General features: G+C 44.4%; 1 protein-coding gene and 1 long non-coding RNA gene across 2 annotated transcripts in view; both read right to left on the reverse strand.

Annotated features, from left to right (window-relative positions):
• Adgra3 (adhesion G protein-coupled receptor A3) overlaps positions 1-26516 on the reverse strand; it is a 99046-nt gene that overhangs the window by 72080 nt on the left and 450 nt on the right. The window lies entirely within an intron of this gene.
• Positions 2190-26513, reverse strand: LOC115490186. The gene is made up of 2 exons (XR_003955916.1): positions 26104-26513; positions 2190-18930 (listed from the first exon to the last, which is right to left on the reverse strand). It is a non-coding gene; the product is annotated as an uncharacterized LOC115490186 (long non-coding RNA).

Below are 26516 nucleotides of genomic sequence, written 5' to 3' on the forward strand. Positions count from 1 at the left end.
ATTTACTAGCAGAGTTCAGATCTAACCTTGCCAGTACAGCATGTGCCATCTGCAACCACTGAGGTGGTGCACCGGTGTCTTTTCCCAAAGACATACTGTAGACAGCAGCTGGCCTAAAGAAGGTGCTCACTCTATAAGCAGTGTCCAGTCAGTGGGCTGGGAACCACAGTATAGATTCCAGCTGTTTGACCACCACAGGCTGCCCCTTGGGCAGTGTCCACACTGTCACTTCCTGCTGGGCCATTCCAGACTAGCTCAAAGCTGCAGGAAGGACAAAGGCCTCACCTAGCTGTACATCCTCAGCTTTCATAGATGCTCAACCTGGACCCTTCCCACTGCCTCCTTCCCTTCATTTTCTTCAGTCATTTTTTTCCCCTATAAATTATCTTGTACTTCAGCCCTCCATCCAGACCTGGTCCCCAGAGGCCCCGAATGACAAGGTGCTCACAACATCTGTTCAATAAATGAATGACATAAAAATACGGCTGGGTTTAAGTTTCTCTGTTCAAGGATCCTTCCCTGAGGACTGTGAGATGCAGAGTAGGTAATTTACTGGCCTCTAGTGGTACAGAGAAGTATAAATCTAGACCACTCGCTCCTTCCTCTCTGCGGCTCCAGGGATTTTTCTGAAAATCTACCAGATAATGTCTAGTTGTCTTTCTTCTTCTATTCCAAAATCCTAAGAAGTATGTCCACGTTATTGCCTTTCTAACATTGGGATCCCCTTAAAACTGATGTGGAAAGGAATCTCCAGCTGCTAGGGAAGGAAGAACCATGGATTTATCAGTGACTGTTGTCGTTGGCTCACATACAATCTGTGGTTGAATTTTAAGTCTGGATCTTTAACTGTGGCTTAGTGCTTACACACCAAGGTTCCACTACAGTGCAACACTGAAATTAAAGGTTGTATAACAGAAGATAGGACAGTCAGTGTGAGTGAGGACAAGCGATGCCACTGTCAGAATTTAACATTTCAGAGGGTAGGGGACTGCACTCCAGTGCCACAGGAAACTTTGAAGCCACATCTCTCTTAAGTTCTCATCCACCTATAAAAGAAGCTTAGGAAAATGCAACTCAATTGGGGGTTAGGGACGAAGGAGAAGAATCAAGATTAGGAAGCTAAACAAGTTTTTAAAAAATGCTTCAGAGCCATCTAAACTATAATTTCATGACTGAAGATATTCTTTTAAAATTTTGTTTTTATTAAAATACCCTACTGTCAAATTTGTATGCACAACACACACACAGAGTAGAGAAAAATGACCTCTGGAACACAATTATACACCACTGCATATACACAAGCACACTCAATAACTTGTGCAGCACACAGCATATGCCACAATAAAATATTGGACACATCTTTAAAAAAAAAAAAAAAACAAACAAAAAAAGGAAACTCTGGTTAAAATAGTAAATTGTGAGTAAAAGAAAGCAGGTATCCTGAGTTACAATGTTAAGTAGTTTCTACCCATCTACTTCTTAACTTCACCTAGTTATTTTCAAGTTGAAGCTGGAAAGGCATTGTATTAAAATGATCTCACGCAGACCTGGAATGGTTAAGTGACTTGGAATTCTGGTTGAGAGGACTGGGGATTGGCAGAGATTCTAAAGACGTGGCTCGTTGTGGTGTGGCGAAAGAAACCTCCATGTTTAGAGTCGCCAGCTCTTAAGAGAAATAAGTCATCTCTCTCTAGCCCCAGCAGCATCTGAGATTCTATGACTTAGCTAACACTCATCTCTTAGGCCGTCCTCCACGGTTCTTAATACTGCTTCACAACCTCCATCTTAATCCTTCTGCTTTGAATTTGCAAATAAATCCTCCGCTCAATTTTCCAGACCACTAATTTCCTAAATCCTGAGTCACTTCCCTCCTGCCCTTCAGACCAATCATTGACCCGGGACAGGCTCCTTCACATCTCAGCCTCACAGCTAACTCCGCAGAGCTCCCTTCTCACCCTTTCCCACGCTATTCTTGCCCTATGGATCTGTTATTCTTTCGGATCTGAAATACCCACTAGAATTCTCCTGCGTTAACATCTCACCAAGGCTTCCAAAACACTGGCTCCTTGCCGGCTCACAGTGTTGATTTCTCAAAAGTCTAATGACCCTTTCTGGTTGTTCATGGACTGATCAATACTGAGGGGCAGCAAAGGATCTCATTAGCATATATGAAAATAAGGATGGACACATACGACACAACCTCCTTTATGCCGAATTTGGGGAGTCTTGTAACCTTAGAGAGTGGAGTTACACAGGCTGCAGGGACTCAGTAACTTCCTGCTTCCAACTCCTACTCTGTTGAGCCTCCGCAGATGATGGGCAGAGAACAAGCAAAGTGGTTTTGCAGCTGCGGCAACCTCATATCAGCAGCTCCTCCTCTGGGCCCAGCTAGACAGAGCATCTGTCTCAAGGTCATCAGTTGCTGGCTGGGCACTCTCATTACCCACTTCTGCTGCCACTCCCCACATTTTCAGTTCTTGGGACTCTTCCAGAGCGCTGTTCAGAACGTCATTTTTCTAGTGAGTTGGCACTTTCTCTCCTGGGCTGTAAGTTCCTCTGCTGTGGGGTCTCACCATCAATCCCATCCATCTGCCGGGTTTTACTCCTGAGTCCCCAGTGCTCCAGGGCCAGGGGAACTGCTCTCTCATTTTTCAGCCCTCTTTGGGTTTCTGCTACAATTTTCAACATGATCTTGAACAGGACAGAAGTAAGAGAGAAAGATAGGGGGAAAAAAGAAAATTTCAAATATCTTATCCTTAACAGAATTTTTACTTTAATCACAAGAGTGTCCTGTGGACCAAAGCTAAGGTACAGACCCCATATGAAGCAACAGGATGTCCCTGAGCATAATAAGCATTCATTTGCTCTATGCATGACTGTGCTACCGGGAGCCACTCCATCACCAAAGTGGGTCGTATGACTGACTGGGCAAACAAATCTGTTGTTTTGGGGTCACTATTCCAGTCCCTGCCTTTGTCTCAGTAGTTACTAAGCAGGTAACACCACGACAGAGGGTAGACTCTGGCACACAAACTACCTGCGTTTAAACATTAATACCAAGATCTGGCTTCAGCATTCTGCATAAGGTTCTTAACCTCTGTTACTCAATATCTCATCTATAAATTATTCTAGGGACTTAGAAAATGAAAGCTTTTAGTGGACATAGAAGCCAAGTGTGGGAAAGTACTTAAGGTGGGCCTTTAGCACTACTTAATAAGATCCAAGCCAATCACAACAGCCAGACCACAGCTAGCCAAGCAGGAGTTATCATTCAGCACCACCCAATGGTAACTGCATACTTGACCACACTGCCTTCCTCAAGGCCTGGCGCAACTGCTCAGCTAAACCAGCCTGCGCCAGCTGTTACACTGTTGAGGTTCCTGTGCGTCTTGCCCAGTTTTAGGGTAATCTTGTGCAGGCAGCAGGATGGGTGGTACCCTGTAACAACTAAGGATGGCGGGGTACACACACAGACCCAAAGGGGTAGGAACACCACCACTAGCAAGATCCCCAGAATTAGAGCAATGCGAAGCAGCAGCCTGCTAATTAGCTCTCTTAGCAAATGCACGCAGGAATCCCTATTGTGCTGAACAGAAGACACCTAAATTTGTCGGACATCTCAGATTTATTCATCCAAGAAATCTTTTCTACAGAATTCATCCAGCAGAACTTAGCTACATTCTCAAAGCTGTAACCAGCACCCAACTTCGATTCCCACAAAGTGAACAATTATATAAAATGAGACAGCAAGTCAAAACCATCAGCATGGAACACATGATTAGAGTCTTAAGATTAAAAGGTGCCGTTAATAACCATACAAAGACAACAAAAATATGCCCGGGTACACAGTAAACCCTAACTCTCCAAATGGCTCATTAAATAACCTTCCAAGTTCCCAGTCAGCTTTCTCAAAGACCCAACCCTTGAAATAATACATAAAAGCCTGTTTTTTTTTCCTCATTTGCTTTCAATGCTTTACTTAGCAGTTTCATAAATAAAAAGTAAATAACCTATTTTTCAGCGTTAACATTAAACACAGTGAGTTTACATAAAGCTAAATAGCATTTAGTTGATTAAGAAAATCTGAAGGGTTTTTAACACCATACTAGATATCGTTCAACAATGTCTAAAAATGAAAAACTGTTTATTAAACAACACTCCATCATATCTTACAAACACATTAGCTCCTTGAGAAAAGGAAGCCCATTCTTCAAGGTGCCGGTACATCACAGAGAATGTTGGACACTTAATATTTATGAATACAATAAAAGTGAGTTTATTTGGCATTTTAATCAAACAGAAAGCTTTCTACTGGGACTACACTGAGGTTCTTGAGGATTCAAAGATTTGATTTTTCAGCTGAAAATTTTGATGATGTATCAATCACTCATTAACTCAGAATATATTTGAGAAACTACTCCGCTCTGGGAGAGACACAACGGATACAGGAGCAGACCTCAAGGACTAATATGCACACATGCTATGAGGAGGATGCATCACTGCTCCAAAGAGAATACAGACTTTCAGGGTGGCTGAAGGCGAGTTGATTAGGAGAACATATTTCTGAACTATATACATCGTAAGCTGTCCCCTCCCCAACTCCAATGGGTGGGAAGTTAAAGACAAACAGTAAAATCCTTGTAATCTTGCCAAGGTTTCCATAAACAGTTCACAACTATCAGATCAGTCCTGGCAGGGACTGCATGGGCTCCTCTACCAGGTAGAACTGGTCAGAGAAGGCACAGACGATTCTGGGTTCACAGGAAGGGTGGAGGAAAGAGGCAGCCACTGAAGTGGCACAGGCAATAGCTACAAAAAAGTGGAGATCTTACAGGCTAAGGTAGACAAGTGCGCTTTCCTAAAGCCCACATTCTCAGTACAACATGCACAAGAGCTACACATAACCGTACATTTCCTGCTCACTGTAGCGCTGTGGCCCGAGAGAGCAGTCCTGAGACTGTAGAGCGATAAACTGACAGAAGCGCCAGGCCGCCGCTAAAGCTTAACAAGCAAAGTTATGCACGATCCACGGTAGCAAGTAGGTTCTGTATCAAGATGGAGAACAATTTTTTGTAGTATATATTTTTCTAATTTCACAAGTTATGAATGACAAAGCTCAAAATATAACAACAGAGCACGACTTCTTTCTTAACCCCCCGCACAAATGTTCTCCTCGACCAAATTTTAGTCAGGTGACTCAGAACCCTCCTCTTTAACCTCTGGCTCCTGCATCTGTAGCATGGTGTCTAGCTTAACAAGGATCTTGTTCAATTAGGAAGAAGAAGAAGAAAAAACAAACCTTCTCCTGATATCTGATCAAATTCCTCATTTCCCTGACATCCCTGCAGAGAGCAGATCACCTGGCTACCTTCAGCAAGGACCTTATTAGGCCAGTTTTGCAGCAGTTTGTCCACCTTGATGTCTCCGGTTAGTAATTCTAAATCTGATGACCCTCTGCCCCAACCTCCTTGGCAATCCACCCCCATTTGCTAGTGTTATATTTGGAGTTGAGCCCAGTGTCTCAGGCCCAACTAACATCCATCAAAGTGATCCTGCATACAGTTGCTGCTCTCATCTAACAGGGGTCCCAATCACTCTCTTTACCACACTGTTGAATGAAAAGAAGAATGCACTCCTTTTTGGAGGAGATAAAATTTCACTAACTGAGGTCCTGATCACCAAATCCATTTCAAGCGTAAAAACCGTTTCTTCGCTCTCAGGCTGTACAAAACCAGGCAGAACTAGAGTGTTTGCCCTTGCCCTTGAGAATGTATAGCTTGAAGGAAATAAAGGGAGCCAAGAAACATTACTACACAAATTCCCTCCAAGGCAAGTCCCACGCCACAGCTTTACAGTACCCGGGAAACGGCATTGCTGTGTGGGAGAAAAGACAGGAACACGAAATTAGCCTCCTGTGAAATGGCGTGTTAGAAAGGAAACACTATAAGCATCCAGCCCTTTGTCCTTTCTGGAGCCTGGCTCTATTAAGAGGGAAGGGGGGGGGGGTGGAGAGAGAAAGGGCAAGAGCAAATGTAGGGATGAATGAATGTGAATGAATAATGGGTACACACAGGTCTTAACCCACAGAATCAGAAGCAGGCATGTACCCCTAAGCACAGTTGGAACTTTTAGGACAGATGTTAAATTAGATCATTTCTCTACTACAACGTTAAAGTTGGGCCCCAAACAGCCTTGGTACATAGTGAACCTACCTTGATGTGAAAAGTAACTCACTTAAAAATATACTACGGACCAAGCAACTGAGTGTCTGGCCAATCACAGCAAGGAGGCTGAAAGCTGCAAACATAAGAGAAAACTTCACAACAAGCCCACGGGCTGTCTCAACGGTCATGTCCTCACCACTACTCATGAAGAGACCCTCCACACATGCTGGCAGGGCATGTATTCAACCATTTCCAGACCTTGGCGGTGACCATCCAGTTCTAGAAACTTTCCGACACAAATTAACTTTACAGAAATAAACATTATTTAAGCTAAGGGCTTTTTTTGGTTTAGATTTAAAATACAACTTAATGCAATAGTTTTAAATTGGACTGAAGGCTACAGTTCCCTCAGAGAACTCAACATACACGCACATCGATTTCTACTCATCAGGTACTTGTGATGAGGATTTATTGAGTGTGAACTGCATGCTTGAGAGCATTAGAGATGCCAGGGGAAACAGACCAAACTAAAACTCCAGTCTTCACAAATTCATAAACTAGTGGGCAGCGGGACACAACCAAAACAGCAAAATATGTAGTGTGTTGGCTGGTGGAAAAAAAGAATCTTTGAAAAAAAGAATATAAGAAGCAGATATTAAGGTCTAGCTAAGATGAAGAGACCATCGTGAGTGATAAATGACAATTCTCAGCAAAAAGGTGGCTTGCTTTTAAATAATTTTTATTACAGTAGCAGTGGTCAAGTACTTAAATTAGAAAACAAAGATGAAGAAGAAGAAGAAGAAAGTAAACTACACTTTTTATGTACAGACAAATATGCTCACAAGTTCAGAGCTCAGCCTCGTGACACTGTCAACCATATACACAGACAGGTATAGATTCTGTAAACACAGATCCTATCACGAAGAACAGGGACGCCAGCTTCTTCAGCTACCGACTCAGCCTTTCCAATTCAGTCCATTTTCATATCCAGGTCACAATCAGATTCCTAAGTATCTCAGAAAGATCTTATACAGATCTTTGTCTGAACCAGTATCTAAGACCACACCTATATTTTGAATATGTCACTAGCAACATAACACAGCCTAGCCCTGCTGTTTGACGAACAATAAATAAACAAGTAAAGGAGAGACAGCTCGTGGCTGAGAAGGTAAGACCGTGAGGCCAGCCTGAGGTACACACCTGCTCTTCAGAGTAGAGCGCTGTCTCAAAGGCAATCATCATCACCATCAACATAGACACGGTGGGACACCTTCTGTGCTGATGTTTTGACAGTCCCAAATACGACATCCATACATCCAGTTCATGCAGACTTCGTCTATCAAGGATAGAGGTCTCAAGTCCCTTTGTACCTTGAGCTACTTGGGCAGTGTGAAGAAGCATCAGGACTTAAAAAGCAAACACTTGCAATCTGTTGAACTAGCCTCCCCCCTTAGTCTGTGCTCAAGTCTGGGAACTTGCCAAAAAGCACATGTTCCATCCTGTTGCAAACGATGGAGTTGCAAAGAACACATACTGTACGAAACCAAGCTACCACAAATTACTACCAGCTACAAGCAGAGCTCCACATTATTTGACTTGTTTTGTTAGAAGACTAAAGACCGGTCGGTCTGGGGAAAGACTCAGTAGGTAAAGCACAAAATACCCAGCCTGGCATAAAGCCAGGCGAGGAGGCATACATCTGTAATCCCAGCTGTCATACAGCACAACTGAAGGAAGGGACAAGAGAATCCCTGGAAGCTCGCGGGCCAGCTACCTTGGCATATGCAGAGGTAAACAACAAACAAGAAACCCAAAGACCCCAACCCAAGGCTGCTCTCTCTGACATCCATATATACGCCATGACGAGATCTCTTGCAAAGCTGCTCTCTCTGACATCCATATATACGCCGTGACGAGATCTCTTGCACACACACAAAGAGAGAAGGGGGTAATGTAGTCAAAATACGAATTTCTAAGCAAATAATGATTCCATTTAATTTAAAAGAGTATTTTTAATTATTAACTTGTAAGACAATTATATGAGTAAAAGATTAAAAGCTGTAAATGGAGCCAATTCTTACTGGGTAAGAAAGTGATAAATATCCATCTTGTTCGTCCTGGGTAAAGTTACTTCAAGGGAAGAAAGATGGCTCAGCAGTCAGCACTTGAGTGCAAATGCCTAAGGTTCTTACAGAGGGGAGAGTACAGTTCCCAGCACCCACAACAGCCTGAGTTTAGCTCCAGGGGATATAACACCATCCATGGGCACAAACCCACACTCCAGACACACACCTACATATGGAATTAAAAATAATGAAGATACATTTTAAAGAAGTAACTTTAAGGAAATCAACTGACAGATCATGGAGAAACTTCTTTGATAAATATAGATGAGGTAAGAAATTAATAGGGATGATAAAATGAAAGAGGCTATGGGCATATTCCAAGTACTAAAGTATGATTGATTTAGGGATGATAAAACAAAAAACTGCCAACTGGCATTAAAATAGAATTAAAGTTATTATGGACTCATCAATGTAGGTACATGGATCATTGCTTGCCAGACTCAAGCTAGAGTCTGAGAGCTGAAGGGTCACCTCAGAATCTCAGCTTACAATGCTGACTGTCAATCTGTCCTTGCATTAAGATGGGCTCTGGATGCCAAGTACCTGAGCTCAAACCTGGTTCCTTCTCTTAGCAGTCCAGTGACCCTGGAACCTTAATGAGCCTGACTTCCCAAAGCATGAAACAGGGTTCATCATAGTAATGACCTTGTTAGGGAAGTATGAACATAACTCCGACACTCCCACACATACCACAGGACCTGGCACATTCCAAAAAATTATGTTCCAATTGGCCTTATTTTTGATGCTCAGTCTTTTTGTTCTCATTTAGTTTCCCCCAATATAGCTCCCAAAGATCTGTGGTTGCTGATGAGAGCCATTCTCTGTTTATATAGAATGACCAAGAGTGTATGAGAAAGATGAGAAATTCAACCTGGTTTTGGTTTGGTTTGGTTTGGGGGCAGGAAGCAGATACTTTTGTGTTTGGGGTCTGTCTGCCTTGGCTTTTGTTTGTTTCTATAAAGATTTATATTTATCATGTACACAGTGTCCTGCCTCCATGTCAGAAAAGGGCATCAGATCTCATCATAGCTAGTTGTGAGCCACCGTGTGATTGCTGTGAATTGTACTCGGGACCTCTGGAAGAGCAGTCAATGCTCTCAACCTCTAAGCCATCTCACCAGCCTCTTGTTTTGTTTTTTGAGATAAGCTTTCATGTACCCCAGACTGGTAGAGAGCTCAGTACTATGACGCTGAGGATGACCTTGAAATTCTGACCTCCTTTCTCTATTTCCCAAATGCTGAGATTACAGGCAGGCACCATTGTGCATGCATCTAAAACATGTACCAATGGAGACTGTACCCAAGAGGTGCTACGTGCTGGGCAACCACTCCACCAACTGAACTACCCAGCCTGGAATCAACATGTGGACACTGTAGAGCTCTCTACTCTATATAGAACCTAAATAATTACAGTGGTATTTAAAAATTACCAAAGAAGAGGAAGACAGGGAAGGCAGGGAAGGGAGAAAGGGAAGGAGGGAGGGAAGGGGGGAGGGAGGGAGGGAGAGAGGGAAGGGGGGAGGGAGGAAAAAAAGAAAAGAACATCTTTTGAGTTTTGAGAGATAGCTCAATTGGTAAAATACTTGCAAGGCGAGTGTGAGAGGTGTAGTGGAGCATACTTAATCCCTGTATGCAGGTGTGCACACCTGTGTGTGTGTGTGTGTGTGTGTGTGTGTGTGTGTGTGCGTGTGTGTGTGTGTGTGTGTGCGTGTGTGTGTGTGTGTATGTGTGTATTCCACTGAGGAAATTTTTACTATCTAACAAAAATACCTGTGATTCCTATATAATGGATGTCCAAACATTCACCCAGAGCTCAGAAACTCAGCCAAGCAGCCTGGGCTACCCATTTAGCTGGGAACTTAAAAATCTGTATTCCTGTGATGAAGGAAGAAACAGGGATATACCAGGGTTCGTGTGCTTAATGGGCTCCTCGAGTGCTCAAGTCTTAAAGACAGGAACTGAGACAAGAGAGAAATCGGGTTAACACACAGGTTAACACAAGGAGAGCTCAAGGTCCCAATGTTGGGGTTAGCCCTAGGAAAGGAAGGCAGGTCTCAACTGGTAAGTGAGGGGCAATTAGAGCAGCCAAAAGCAGTGAATAAAGACAGGGAAGGAACCAGGCTGGCCAGATGCTAATCCTAGCAGCCCCCACCCTCTCCAGCCCTCCCTGGCTGCCTCTGCCAAGAAGACAGCCCCTGTACTTACTGTGTGAATGCCATATAATGATGCAATGAATCCCTCTAATAAAACTACTGGGGCTTCATTAACGTCTGTGCCTTTTAAAAAACACCTCAGTGATCTTGTCAGGTTTGATTTGGTTTTGTGAGCTATGTAAATTCACAGAATTCAGGCATTTAAGGAGCCCTTAAGGACAAGCCAGCTCAAAACCTCACTTCCCTGTCAGGGAAGTGAAGGCCAGAGTACCTGTGATGAGCTGAGAGCTACACTCTGGCTGCACTCGGCAAAGCCAGTGTGGATTCCCTGAAACCACAGTCTCGTGTTATTTCCTCTGCTTCCTCCTCTCTCAGGTCATTAGTAAATCGGGATCTTGGAGCACAGAACCATGGGGAACGTGAACCTTCCCTAAACGTTAGGCAGAGTGGCAAGGCTGATTTAATCTTCTGATGAAGACTTTAGGCAGCTACCCCGCCCTCCCACACCATGATGGTCTTAGTCCCCCCCAGGTGTGCAGGGCAGCTGTGTCCAAGGTAAGACCATTTGGGAATTCTAGGATGAAACAGTCCATCTCAAGAGTGCAGATGAGCAAGGCATTCCTAATTAATAGCCAACACTACATTACAGACCTAAGCAGGACTGTCCCCGTCCCTGTCCCTCCCACAACTACTGCAATGAGAGTAAATGGGATAATAAACGCCTTCTCTTCAACAACCCTTAAGTGCTAAGTGCAATTTCTCAGCTCCTGCTTCCCCATCAGCCAGCCATCTTTCTTATGGAAGCTGTTCAGTGTGCTTTACAAAGGTTTACACCCAACCCTACTACCAAAAGGTTGCTTTTGTGGTATAACAATAGTTAGAATTGTAGATCTGGAGTCACAGAGATGGCCCACAAGCCAGGCTCTGGAACTCGGAACCTATGTAACTGGAATACTAATGTACTCATCTGTGCCTCTGCTGGAGCACCTGTAAAAACATGGACACTACCTCCCCTGTCAATCTGAAGGCACCAGGAATGTGTTCTTTGTAAAGTATTTAACACTGTAGCTACTACCTGACAAGTATCAAGATGTCGGTCATCTCCAGAACCTGAGAATCAGCTAAGGATGCTGAGGTTCTAAACTCAAGGAGCACTCCACACACATTATGTTCCCCAAGTCCTGACAGTTCAGTTTGGGAAGAAAACACCTTTCAACCCTTTCAGGCGGTGAATATTCTGTGTCCTTCTGACAGGGCTCGGGGTGCCCAGGTATCTGCTCCACACTGCTTCTCTGATCCTGGACATCTGTGTGCCTGATACTTTCAGATTTAGGCTGCATTTGCACCAGTACTGCCGACTCTTGTGCCTGAGGCTCTGATCCTAGAGCCTTGACTCCAGGATGAATCACACCATGAACTCCTGCTTTTCCAGGTTACACACTGGGGCTCCTTAGACTATATCCAAATGAGCCAATTCCTGTAACACCATTTCTCTCTCTCTCTCTCTCTCTCTCTCTCTCTCTCTCTCTCTCTCTCTTTCTCTCTCTCTCGATCCCATCTGCTGTTTCTCTCAAGAACCCTAGTGCACCTGTGGATCAGGAAACTCATCTGTGGTCACTCCAACAATGAAAGCTACAGATCTCAAAATGAACTCATCCAAAGAGGATGATTTTTTGAAATCCTATTCTAAAAAAAAAGGAAAAAAAAAGTGAGAACAGGATATTTCATTTTACTGTCCTTCTCTGCAACATCCCAACAAAAACTAACCACTGGAAAATAAGCTGCCATACAAAACACAATGGTAAGGCATACAGGAATTCTTTCTCTGGGAACCTGTAAACCAAGGTCTACTAGTCCATCAAAGTCCACTTTGGGAAACCAATGAATTGATTCGGTTTAGTCACAGAGTCTAGATGAGGGATTGCTTACAGGAGCTGGATGAGCCCAGAACATCACCCTATGGTGGATCATGCACAGAGTCCCCACCCCACTTCATTTAACTTCCCACCCTTCCTACTGCCCTCTAGCAACTCCAGAGAGCACCATGGGCAATTAGGACAGAACTGTATACAAACAGCAGGTAGGTGCAGGGTAGGACTGTCAAAATCTCAGATGGGAGAGCAAGGACCCTTTCCTTCCAGCCCTTCTTTCTATGAGTGAACGCCAACAGTGAGGAGACTGCTTGGACGTGGTCACAGCTGCTCTAAATGAAGATGATGGTGGTTAGGCCAAAGGATGGAGTTCCACAACACACAAGCCTCACAGGCCAGTGTGAAATAGACATTCAAGAGCATGAAAACCTCGGAGCTAGGAAGGGAAAAGAGCCTCTTTGTCACCCAGTGCTGGACCTAGAGATCCCCCACACCCTCCTCTGCCACTACCTGATAGAAGAGTTAACTAGGTTGTTAACTAGGTAGTTAAATAGAAGAGTTAACTAGAATTGCTGAAGCAATTTAAAATAATCTAAACAGTTTCTATTTCTCAAGAGGTTCACACTGTTATGACACCTCCCCTTTTGCCCCCAGGGCCATTGTCCTTCCTGGGTCTAGACTGTTCCTAGGAGCTTTCTAGCCCAAAGTGCAGAAGATGAAAGGACCTGGATTCAGCAGCTGAAATCTGGGAGTGTGATATCAAATGCAGTCATTAAACCAAAGAAGAAAATATGAACAGAAATGCAGAGGGGCTGCCAGAAACTCTACCCTTGGCAGCAAAGCGTGCTCAGGGGGCAAAAACTACAGAGCAGCTGACTAAGACAGAAGGGACCAGAGCGTGAACTTGAGCTGAGCTATATAGCAGAGTAGGCAAGCAGCGCATGCTACAGGGGATTCCTGGGGTGCTTTGAACAGAGGAGGAAAGCCATGCCAGCACATGGCAAGGACACCTTCAGAAACTATGTGAGAAGCTCTGAGAGCAAAATGAGGCATGCTTTCCCAAAGGCGGGGAGCAACTGGAAGAAGGAACAGGTCCATGTGGCTAAGACAGGCACCGTGCCATCAGATGAATACTGTAGGAGGTAAAGTTGGACTCTCACAGGAAAATAGTTTTCTTTGAGTATTCGGGGGCTTAGCTGCCACACTTTCATCCCATCTCAGTTAAGAATTACAAGAAATGCCTCCCTAAGCTAAAACCATCCAGTGGAAGAAAGACAGCATTTTTCAACAATTGGTGCTGGCACAACTGGTTGTTATCGTGTAGAAGAATGCGAATCGATCCATACTTATCTCCTTGTACTAAGGTCAAATCTAAGTGGATCAAGGAACTTCACATAAAACCAGAGACACTGAAACTTATAGAGGAGAAAGTGGGGAAAAGCCTTGAAGATATGGGCACAGGGGAAAAATTCCTGAACAGAACAGCAATGGCTTGTGCTGTAAGATCGAGAATTGACAAATGGGACCTAATGAAACTCCAAAGTTTCTGCAAGGCAAAAGACACCGTCAATAAGACAAAAAGACCACCAACAGATTGGGAAAGGATCTTTACCTATCCTAAATCAGATAGGGGACTAATATCCAACATATATAAAGAACTCAAGAAAGTGGACTTCAGAAAATCAAATAACCCCATTAAAAAATGGGGCTCAGAACTGAACAAAGAATTCTCACCTGAGGAATACCGAATGGCAGAGAAACACCTGAAAAAATGTTCAACATCCTTAATCATCAGGGAAATGCAAATCAAAACAACCCTGAGATTCCACCTCACACCAGTCAGAATGGCTAAGATCAAAAATTCAGGTGACAGCAGATGCTGGCGTGGATGTGGAGAAAGAGGAACACTCCTCCATTGTTGGTGGGAGTGCAGGCTTGTACAACCACTCTGGAAATCAGTCTGGCGGTTCCTCAGAAAATTGGACATAGTACTACCGGAGGATCCAGCAATACCTCTCCTGGGCATATATCCAGAAGATGCCCCAACTGGTAAGAAGGACACATGCTCCACTATGTTCATAGCAGCCTTATTTATAATAGCCAGAAGCTGGAAAGAACCTAGATGCCCCTCAACAGAGGAATGGATACAGAAAATGTGGTACATCTACACAATGGAGTACTACTCAGCTATTAAAAAGAATGAATTTATGAAATTCCTAGCCAAATGGATGGACCTGGAGGGCATCATCCTGAGTGAGGTAACACATTCACAAAGAAACTCACACAATATGTACTCACTGATAAGTGGATATTAGCCCCAAACCTAGGATACCCAAGATATAAGATATCATTTGCTAAACACATGAAACTCAAGAAGAATGAAGACTGAAGTGTGAACACTATGCCCCTCCTTAGATTTGGGAACAAAACACCCATGGAAGGAGTTACAGAGACAAAGTTTGGAGCTGAGATGAAAGGATGGACCATGTAGAGACTGCCATATCCAGGGATCCACCCCATAATCAGCATCCAAACGCTGACACCATTGCATACACTAGCAAGATTTTATTGAAAGGACCCAGATGTAGCTGTCTCTTGTGAGACTATGCTAGCAAACACAGAAGTGGATGCTCACAGTCAGCTAATGGATGGATCACAGGGCTCCCAATGGAGGAGCTAGAGAAAGTAGCCAAGGAACTAAAGGGATCTGCAACCCTATAGGTGGAACAACATTATGAACTAACCAGTACCCCGGAGCTCTTGACTCTAGCTGCATATGTATCAAAAGATGGCCTAGTCGGCCATCACTGGAAAGAGAGGCCCACTGGACTTGCAAACTTTATATGCCCCAGTACAGGGGAACACCAGGGCCAAAAAGGGGGAGTGGGTGGGCAGGGGAGTGGGGGTGGGTGGATATGGGGGACTTTTGGTATAGCATTGGAAATGTAAATGAGCTAAATACCTAATAAAAAATGGAAAAAAAAAAAAGAAATGCCTCCCTAGTCCAACTTAAGAAAACAGAGAAATGAAATACAACCTCCCTGTACAGAGAAACACTTAATGTTCCTGTGCCTGAGGCTCATCCAGAGATCAACGTGATCATCAGGAACCCACAATCTGATACATTCTGGTCAGAGACTGGGGCACCAAATTGGGTCTCCCCACAAGAACACAAGAAAACATCAGGTAGGAAGTGGATACCAGGCAAAATGAGCTAACCTTTTTCAAGCGGGGTACAAGGCAGATTCCAGGTTCTCACTGCAACCATTTTAGAATTCTTAGCCTGGGCAATGAAGGGAAAGTTTACGCTTGTGCTTGGAGAATGACAAGCCAGAAACCAACGCTGAAAGGGAAACATCCTGCGTAAGCCTCATGGTATACTTGACTGAAAGACTTTAGGCTAAGTATCTATAGAGAGAGAGTCCTAGATAGATAGGTATGCATTCACATGCATAACTCACGTATCACTAGCAAGAGGTTGCTGAGTACATGCATGTTATAGAGGTATATCTTCTTATATAACAACATAAATAAATCATGGGATATGTGGACATTAACAATGAACTGGCTCATACCCATAATGGATATTATTTTTAAGAATATAAAGAACATCATCCTATCAATCATGCTAAGGAATGCACAACAACAGTGGTACATGGTTTCAGACCACAAATGGAAGACAAGGTTATAAGAGCTTGAACATGATGCATCCAAACTCACGGTGCCAGGCAGTGAAAGAAATTCAAGATGACTGGGGAGGGCCTCAAAGCTCTATTTCCTAATCCTAAGGACAGTTTCCTCTGTGCTTACTGGGGCACTATTTAATATACTTATCACTGTAGTTTTCTATTCCATACTTAATAAAAAAGTCTTCTAAAAAAAAAAAAGGAAACAGATAAGACTAACAGAAAGGACATCTTAGACACCACCCTGCGATCTATCTTCACCTTTTCCACAAGAAGTTGGGAGAAACTGCACAGTCAAGAAGGCTTTTTAAGTCTTATCTTGATGGGAAAGGAATCAATTTAATTAGACTCAGAATCAAGCAGGCCTAAAGAAAGAAAACATTAACGCCGGGTGTTAAAGGACCTTCATTACCATTCCACGCAAAGGCTGCACAGAGTTTCCTTCAATTAAATCCAAGGGGGATTTAGACAGAAATGCCAGGCCAGCACAGGATTCCCTGTTAACTGCCTGTCTCTACAGCAATTGCTCCTGACAGAGGAAGTGGGGCAGCCCTGGAGGTATTTTGGATGGGGCCAGTCTCAGGGATACACACACATCCCAGTCACATTCAATGCTTGCCCCTGGGGAGGGGAGGCACTGAGTGGAACGACCCCCAGGGGTCCAGCATTCCCTTAAGGGAGCATGCCTAGCCCCTTTGGGAAAACAGCAGTCTGTAAGTACAACCTTCCACAGGTGGGCAGGGCAGCACTTTCTCACACAGGGCTATCAAGCCATATAAAGGTTTTTCTCTTGCTATGATGACACTGTCACTGGGCAAGATCCTAAATGAAATCAATAAAAGTTCCTAACAGACTGCCACAGCAGTAATTCAGCCTTCTTCTGTGTCCCCTGATTCCCCACACCCATGGGGACCATTCTGGAAAAATAAGACAAATACACAAAGATTACTTTTGAACTTAAGAAGGTAAAACATGAGAAGAAATACAAAAAAAAAAAAAAAACAGCAGATGTAAGGTTTGTGTTTCATTTCAATTCAGAACCAAGAATGCAGGACAAGTGCACAGATAAGGCGCTGGGAGTGACTGGCATGGGCCCGAGAGCCGAGCTGACTCACAGTCTGGCAAAGGAGCTTTGTGCTCGCAATCTCCAGACAAGGCTCCAGCACAGCACACCTGCCAATTGTGAAGTCAACAGCGCAAGGAGGTCTACTGGGCTGCCTCCTAAGGCCCAGCACAAACAGCAAGAAAATGACGAAATAAATATCTGATGGTGAATTATCTCCGTAGAAACCTCATGTCAATGGGGACATAAATAAATACATACATACATACATACATACATACATACATACATAGATAAATAGATAGATAGATAAGTAGATTTCAAATTTTCAGAAGTTTGGCCAAACACAAATGACCCCTCCATAGGTTAAATTATATTAAAACACACTGAGAACTAAATTATCTTTTTGTTGTTGTTCTTTTATCAGAACAGTCATTTAACTTTTCTGTTTCTCTTTCGGAGCCTGAGGAAAAACAAGTACAAGAGCAGAGCTGAGCCCTGTGGAGAAGGCCCTGTCTCCTGCCACCCTCTACCTCTTCATTTTCCTTCTCTTGCCTGCCTGCAAGCTGCAAACTGCAGTCCACCTGCATATGTGTGTGCTGTCACACCGAGAAGTGGGCCCCAAGCCCAGAACTGGGGTTTGGTGGCCCACTCTTCCCTTGCGTTCTTCACAACGGGGATCCTACTTTTTAAACTGCTTGAATTCATTCTGCTGTTCATAGTGTGGTGGTTTCAGGAAGATTTGGATGACGCAGCTCCTCGACTCGGCAGCCCCTGCTCCGTGAGAAAGTCCATGCATGGAAATGAGACCTTGAGTTTTAAATCTAACAAAGAGCATGAAAGGAACCCTGAGCAGGGAAGAACCCTTTCTGTTTTGTTGCCCATCCCAAATCAAACACACAGCAGCAGGCCCTCAAATACCAGTGGGACAAATGGTGGCAGTTGTCAGGCCCTTTCAAGTTCAGTCATTTATCTCCACGGCATATCTTTAACACCATCCCACCAACCTAACATTAAATCCGGTGTTAGATTTCACACCTGAGTCTCCATCTATAATCTCCTGTGAACACAGCCCCAGTCCACAGCTATCAGCTAACTTTCCTAGGAATGTCTCTTAATTTCATCCCTCTCCTCTGCACGTAGAACAGCCCCTCCCCACTCCCAAAGGCAGCTGCTCTCTGTTTCTGGACTCTTTCTTCCATCTCCCTTTGTTGTAGCAGAAGACAGCTGGTAGCCACAATTAACCCTTGACTGGGATACCTTATAATGGGTTTGTTTTTGTTTTTTTTTGTTTTGTTTTGTTTTTTAAGATTTTTTTTATTTTATTTTATGTATGTGAGTACACTGTCACTCTTTTCACACACACCAGAAGAGGGCATCAGATCCCAAAAGAGATGGTTGTGAGTCATCACGTGGCTGCTGGGAATTGAACTCAGGACCTCTGTAAGAGCAGTCCTTAACTGCAGAGCCATCTCTCCAGCCCTAACAACAGGTTTTGTAATCCCAAGGGTCACCGGAATCAATGGAAATCACTAATGTCTGGGACCCCATCAATTGCATGGGAACATAGGTCTGTGCTCCAGATATGGGAATATTTAACGCTCCTGGGTGATGCAAATGAAGTTTTCAGCAGCACGCTTGAAATCAGGCTTCAGTGAAGAAGACAACCAGTCCCTTCTTCCCCAGGGATGGGATAGATGATGGCTGGGAGCGTCCCTCATCTCCCTGCTTCTGGACACAGCCTGGGGACTGCCATTCACCACCATTTGCGCGTGTCATGTCCTGGCGTGAAAATCTTGGAGAAACTTCCATGAATAACAATGCGACCGTGTGCTGCACGTTGGAAACACTCGGGGCTGCAGAGAGGCTTTGCGCCCGGGGGGTGGATGAGAAGGAGAAAACAACACAACCATGGTCAATGGAACAAAGGATCCACTACTGGGCCCCTTTGGCAAAGTCCTGCCGCCTAAACCTGTCTTCCAACCCTCCCTTTTAGAAAGCCTTACTGCCTGCCGCTAACACATCAAAAGCCACATAATCTACCTCTGCGCCCTGCTGTCTCAGGAGAATGTGACAGTGTGGATCCAGAGCATGGGTTAGAGGCCATCCTGAGGAAGCTGGACTGACGGCCATATCCACACTAGGAGAGAGGGGCATGACAGATACTGGACAGCTAGAAGGACGAGGCACAGCTCCAGAACAGCAGTGTCTGACTGGGACAGAGTTGATCCAGCGGGCAAAAAAAAAAAAAAAATCAAATCGAATTAAATTAAATATTAAAAGAGTCGAATCCAGAGATAAGGCCTGAAACGACCACAAATTGGAACAGCTAGCAGTTAAGTGGACTCAAGCAGTTGCAGACGCGGATACTGACCACGAAGAAAAGTAAGAGAGGAGTAAACATGAAAAGAGTCATCTCTTTTATGCTCTGGCCTCTCTCTTTCCTCTTGCTTTCTCCCCACCCCTTCCACATGGTCATGGCCAGCCTCCACTTATCTACTCTCTCCTTCTCTCAGCCTTTCTCTCTGTCTCTACTACCCTCTTAACTCCCCTCCCCATGCCCTAAATAAATTCTCTATTCTACACTTAAAAGAAAAAGTGCTGTCTAGTCTGTCAGCACAGGTTCAAACCCAAGCAGCCAGCTGTCTGCAGGCAAGTGAGAAGAGACTATGACTAGAGGAGAGCGTGGGGTGGGCTCTGACCTACGGGATCTCCCCAGCCTCTCAACAGGAAGAATCCCAGGACAAGGAAAGGCTTGCTAAACAATGTGCAAGAGCAAAGCCAATGTCTGCTTTGCACTCAGCACAGTGCCTAAGAGCCAAGACGAGTGATGGAGACCCAGGAGAGCCTGGCAAAGTCACCCTGGCTTAAAGGGAGTCCCCTAACTGGACATGCAAAATTGATGAAAAGTCAGTCAAAAGAAAGCCTTGAGAGAACAGCTTGCTATTTAAACTGCCTCCTGCATTAAACTAAATTTGAACATGCATGCAAGATAAACCATACAAAGAATATTAAAACCAAACTGAGTTGCTGGCCAACAATCAAAACTTGAAAAGGCCAAGTTTGCATGTACAGCTTTTTAATCTCGAAGTCTAATTTAACATGCCACTTAAACTCATAGTACTGTATATGTGATTTTTTTCCCTATTTACAGGAAAATGTTAATATAAGTGTGCATTCCTTGTAGTCTCTGGACATAAGATTTCCAGAGTCAAGGCAGAACAGCATCACTAGAAGCCGGTGAATTAAAGTCACCATAGGAAACTAACCCGCCACGCATGGTGCTACAAGACTTGTCACTGAAGCTCAGCACTCTGCACTGCAAAGACAGAGGCAGGAGACTTGCCAGGAATAGAGGCCAATAGGAAAACGGGATAAATAAGGAGAAAGAAGGTCTGTATCCTAGATCACTTTCTGATTTACTTTCTAGTTGTTGTTGTTGTTATTTTACTTCTCTTACATGCTTTTCAAAGCCATCTTTACAGGACTCCTGGAGACAAAGGCGGGGCAGCAATGGAACAAACATCTCCAAACTTTCCAAGGTTTCTTTGTATCTTGACTTGGCATACTGCCAAACCCTGTGATTGCTCTCCTGTATGCCTGATACTAAAGGACTCTAAACAGGCAAGAAGCAACAGGATTTGGGGGCAGGGATATGCAAAACCTTGACATCTCATATCATAAAAACTTAAGATAGGAGATAGGTACTCGAGGATCAAAAATGCCTAAGTCTATGGATTGTTTCTGCGAAGTATTCCTTGCAGGAATTTAGGTTGCTACAAAAGATCAAGTAGGTGTAACTGTAGATGCACCTACAAGACCCATTTCTGAATTATGGGTCCCACATCTATGCATTATTGAACCAGACTAAAATAAATAAATGCCCTCATTTGCTGTATCAGTGTGAAAGTTTTGTCCTCTACTCTTCTTTACTTTCCACCATCTACTCTTGAATCTTTGCTGATGGTATGCTTGCCAATAAATAACACTTGCTGTATCTGACAGGTCTCCTCCCAACCCTTCCCTTCAAGGCTATGTGCATGGCTACCCAGTATCATGGAAAGGGATGCAGGAATATGGGACAGATGTATCTCAGTGTTCCTCATGTAGTTAGCCCATACAAGGCCTTAGGCGCAGAGAGACAAGAGGAGGAGAAGAAAGTAGAGAAGAGAAATACAAAATAACCTAAGGCCAAGCCATGAGGACAGTCAGTGAAGAATTCCCAGAAGTTGGGCCAGCCCATGAAGGATGCAGAATTTACAAGAGCACAGGTTCCAAGCTCTATAGAAGGCTAAGTACAAACTGTATTCAAGGTGAGAGGCACGGCAGCTAGACGGAAACGACCCACAGAGTAAAGGTGGATAAGACTCCATTCTAGGGCAATAAATAAGATCTTGAATTCAAAGACAGCAACCTTACCCAGTAGCTACCTGGGATCACCGCAGGTTAATTAAAGGGGGAGAGGAGCGTGTTCCACACAAGTCATTCTATTCTGTGTGTGAGTACATTGTGTGACGAGGGAGCAACCTACTACCCACAAGGAGCTGTAGCTTCAAGCTGAATGCAAGTGGAGAAAGCAAGCCTGTTGGCTATTTCCTTCTGAATTTAGGACCAAACTGGACAAGACTCCACCCCGATGACATTATGCAACCCCCCCCCCCCATGCCATGACTCTCCAAAAGGGCCCTTCTTCCCCACCTCTTCCCACCATCCTCCCTCAACATTCTTCCTTCACCTCTGTTCTTAGGGAACACAGAAGGCCCCTCTCCCTCCCACTTACAGCTGCCCCTGCACTTGCTCCTTCATGCTCCTCTTGGCTATACCTTGTCTCCTCTCACTCTGGCAGGGAGGGAAAGTCCTTGCTACCATCAAAAGCCACACGCTCTACTTATGCTCAGCCCCATCTATCTTTCCTTCCACCGCCATTTCTCCTCCTGGCAACTCTCTCCCATCCCATTCAATATACCCCCATATGCCCCAGGAAACCCAAATCCTTTAAGAACACCTTCTGCTTTTTTCACCCAGAACTCCTGCTTCATCCATATTTGATTATACCTTTCCCAATCCCCTTCTCCCTTCAAGCTACAGAGCCTGGCATCTTTCACTTTTGGTGTATGGACGGGGCTCTTAAATGGCTGTCAAACCTTCAACTGTCAAAGACGAGTCTCGGTGTGTCTGCACTTGATCTCTGGGCACCTCACCACCAGGCGGCTTCTCCCACCATGATATCTCATGATTACTCTTCTCTTTGCTCCGGCAGCCTCAGTGGTTTCTCCAGGAGAGTAGTCTTCATTTATAATCTTTTTGAGTTCCAACATCCCCTGTTTTCTGCCTGGGACCCAGCCCCCTTTTCATCTTGTTCCCAGCAACACCAACAAAGCAGGTATGAGAAATACCAAGTGTGTCAAAGTCAATATCCATAAGCTATCTCTATACTAATGGCCCAACACAAGACCCCCAGTCCAGTTGGGCTGGCAGCCAGCCTGCTCCCTTATGCCTTAAATGATCTCTGTCCTCCAACTGAACCTTCCCCTTCCCTGAGGCCCTACTCAAGTCTTAACTTCTTGCAGGAAAGAAGTACTTCCCAGGGACTCTGTACCACCCCAGACTTCTCCCCCTTTCAAGTCTCCTAAAACATCATAAAGCAGTGCAGGACTTTTGTATAATTACAGGAATTCTTTAATTGTACCTGAATGTTGCCCACTCTATCTATCCTGTCCTTTCTCGCCAACAATGTTTAATTAAGTTCCTGAACACTCCAAGGGTTCCTTTTCTTGTACCTGATACTGACTGGGCCACATCAGAGGCGTCGAAACAATTACCAACTGACAGAAAACAAACATAACATTTTATAAAATCAAGACCCAAACTCACATGCACTGTTTTCACTTATCAAACTAAGAGAAAACCAGACTTCATTCCTGAGTGACAATTCCCGACTTAACTGTTTCCCTACAATAACTGTGAAGGCAATACACACGGACACACATGGCTAACCCTGTAAAGCTTTCAGCCAATCACGTTCTCAGAACTTTTAAAATAACATATGTAATAATATTTCATATAAATACAGAGATGTAATAAATAATTTGTGTCCTGTAAAACTATTAAATGCAGGTATTTTTTTGTTCACTTTCTCTGTAAACTTCATAACTAAAATTTATCTCCTTAACAGAATCTACAAGAGAACCTGGGACCGAGCATGCTCAGGCCAAAGACCTTTGCTCAACTTCTTTTGATAAACACAGCATCTGGAAGTAAGAAGTGTTCATTCTCAGGGTTGAAAGATGTCACAGTGTCCACCTATAGCAATGACAAGTTCCTCGCCAGACAGAAAACTAGCCTGTCCTTGTCATACTCACAATCCAAGCCAATTAAATGTTCCTCTCTGCAGTAACATGACAGCTCACTGAAAACCCTTGGACACACACACTTAAGGCCTAAACACTAAACCAGGGAGCCAGGTATTTTCTAATGTCTCTCTCTCATGAGCATCCAGGCAAGGGACATTTGCCTCTACTATTCCAATGCCACAAACTGCACAGCATCCTAACTGAGTACTACCCTCCGGGAGCCTAGGCATGCAGGAGCACTCTGACTTCAACTTCCTCTTTGCCTCCCTGCATCAACTATTTTCTTCAGTTGTCTTCATTTTCCCAGAATTGGCTCAGGGTTTTCTGACCCTAGATCACACAAAGTGCCAAGGCTTGCTGTCTTCCTCTGGGCGGGCCCTCTTCTGCTCAATGTGCATCCCGATAATAAAACATTTAGCACACTGCTCTAAGATTTAGTCAGAGACTGTTCTCCAAATACCTGGGTATCCCTCAAGAAGAACAGTTGCTTGTTTTGCAGTGGTGGGAATCAAACTCAAAACATTGTAGAGACTAGGCCCACTGTGTTCATCCAAGGAGCTACCCCCCTCCCCAGCCCCCAGGATCTTGATTTTACTTCTGTGTTAAAATGAAATATATGGTAATTAACCCACCACAAAGATATTTGTCCAAGCCCTAGGTAAACTGCCCCTACCTATGTAACTTTATTTGGAAAATAGGTCTTTTCAAGTATAATGAAGTAAGAGATTCTGACAAGAGTCCTTAGAGTAGCCCCTATCCCAATCCAAGACTGTTCCTTTTTTGAAAGAGAGGGTGAGAGATGGAGAGGGAGGGAAAGAGGGAGGGAGGAAGGAAGAAAGGAAAGAAGGAGAGGGGCGGGAGGGGGGGAGCCACCTAAGGCACTAAGACAAAGGAAAGAGAGCCAGGTGAGAGACTAAAATATACCTATCATAAACTGAAGGGCACTCAATGCCAAAAGAATCAAGAAAGGAGTCTATCCTAGTTTGTGAAGCTGACACCTTAGACTCTGGTCTACTGAACTGAGGAAGACTAAATCTATTATTTCAAGGAGCCAAGCATGTGACAATCTACAGCAGCCTTAGGAAACTAACAGACAACCCAAACTTCCACACAGCGTCTTCTACCAAGAATCCCCTGAAGGCAAAAAAACATTGAACTAACAAAGATGAAGGCAGGTGTGAGCATCTGATGAGACACATCTCAACTGCAGGGCAAGAATCTGGGACCAGGACCAGACACACAACCACTATGGGAACTTAGATCTGCCTTCACCCACCGTTCTTGTGAAAGCCTGTCTAGCAATATGAAACAAGTAGCCTAGGAGCCCTTCCAACAGGCTTGGAATACTCTGACCATACTTCAGCAGTGGCTTAACTGAGCCTTTACTTACTTGCTGGTCACTTAATTTTATTAATTTTATTTTTATCTAACCAGCTTTCAGACATAAACAAGGATCAAAATGACATTTCAAAGGCCTTAAATGGCTATACGCATGCAAAATCTGATGCAATAATTGATAATAGGGCAAAAGGTGATTTTGTACAGCAATATCACCAAATTTGCCAATACCTTCCGTATAATGGATCCATTTCAGGACAAGTAAACGCAAACAGGAATCAGGCTGAGTGCCGCTCACTGACCTAGCACTGGGGTGTTTATCCAGTCACTACTTAAGTCACTTGGGTGACTAATTTTTCCAGTCACAGGGGACTTCTCCAACACTGGGCCTTTCTCCACCAGACTTAGACTTTAATTAAGGTGCCTACAATTTTGTTCACTTCAAATCTGGCCAAAACCTAAATAAATAGAACTCCTGACGTCGGCCAAATGGCAAAGGCAACACCGAAGTGTTGAGTCAGTAAGAGCCCAAGAAAACGAAAACTACTTTACCCATCTTCAACCCGAGTGAGCAGAAAACACAGTTTCTTGTGTTAAATGTCTCCTTATCAAAAAAAGGAAGAAAGAGAGAAAGAAAGGAAGGGAGGGAGGGGATGGAAATAAGTCAATAAAGGTGTTGACTAGGCTATGTGACTAGGCTATCCCACCAAATATCCTTCCGTATAGTTAGGCTACATTAAAAATCCTACTTTAAGTGGGTTCATTGATCACACATGTCTTTTCCTTTATGTATGCATAGTGGCAGCCTTGATTCTTTTTTAAGAAACCTACCAAAACAACATAGGGAAGCAAGACGCCCAGGGACTCAGATTTCAGCCTGCCAAAATACCCGCTACAAACACTGTGACTCAAACTTTTCCAGACCAATTCATCTTTCACAGAAAACTGAATCTAAAGTCACTGGGCCAACCGCTCTGTCCAGCTGGCACAAAGAACCACGTTTCCAGGACTGAACCCTGGATCCTATAGCACAGTTGAGTTACCAAACTTTTCCTTCCAGGTGGAAACCCACACTGAAAACCCGAAGTCCTTCCAACCTCTGGAGGGCTCACTCAACACACACTGTTTTCAATCCCGAAGTTCCTGGCTTTCCCGAGAGCTCTCCGACTTCAGTATGGGGCTGAAATGGACTTGGACAACTTTTATCTTACATTTCTCCGAAATTAGTAACTCTAAAAGTTGTTCTGAAAGAGCACTAAAAGTAAGGCAGAAAGCGACGAGAGCTTCGTAGAGGTTTGGAGACCACACAGAGCCACCCTAAACTGTGGCGTCCTGCAAACTGGATCTACCTCAGGTGCAACTTCATTTCCACAGTTAGGATGAAGACTTCGGAGCACACAGGGTGTTCCCCAGAAGCCCCGAGCCAGGATGAATGAGCTTGGACTGCACCGACTGAGTGTTTATTAGCATCTTCACGTGGTATTCGGCGGCCGGAGCACAGCAAAAGCAGGGATGGCATGGGACGCTCCCGGGAACCCCGAAAACTTTTCTTTGCAAAACTAGCAGAGGGGGAACAGAGGCGGTTGCGAAGGCGATGGGCCACCCTGGTCCCACACTAAGCCACAGGGCTTCTCCAGCACCACCCCCAGCCCGCCGCCGCGCGCACACAAAGGAGCGTGTATACCCGGGAGACCCCCGCGCCCATTCCGCGCACCCGGGAGCGAGGGAAGCCCAGGAAAGGGCAGCGGGGCGTCGTGGGTTA

Source organism: Mus musculus, chromosome 5 (genome assembly GCF_000001635.26).
Source record: "Mus musculus strain C57BL/6J chromosome 5, GRCm38.p6 C57BL/6J".
Classification (NCBI taxonomy): domain Eukaryota; kingdom Metazoa; phylum Chordata; class Mammalia; order Rodentia; family Muridae; genus Mus; species Mus musculus.